Raw genomic sequence first — 215 nt, 5'->3', positions numbered from 1 at the left:
GCTGAACCCTGTCCTGGACATCAGTGTATTTTATATGACATTTCTAATGAATAAGCTTTTGATTCTCTTATAACAGTCTTTGGTGTTACTTTTTTATATTGCGGCTTATTTTCTCTCACCCTTTCTAAAGAGACAGAATCTTGAGCTATTTAATCTGTTATATGTTCCCTGGCCCCTGAAAGATGTTCATAGATAACTAATTTTTTCAGCTCCAG

Source organism: Alligator sinensis, unplaced genomic scaffold (genome assembly GCF_000455745.1).
Source record: "Alligator sinensis unplaced genomic scaffold, ASM45574v1 scaffold441_1, whole genome shotgun sequence".
Classification (NCBI taxonomy): domain Eukaryota; kingdom Metazoa; phylum Chordata; order Crocodylia; family Alligatoridae; genus Alligator; species Alligator sinensis.
This window is presented reverse-complemented; position numbering follows the sequence as displayed.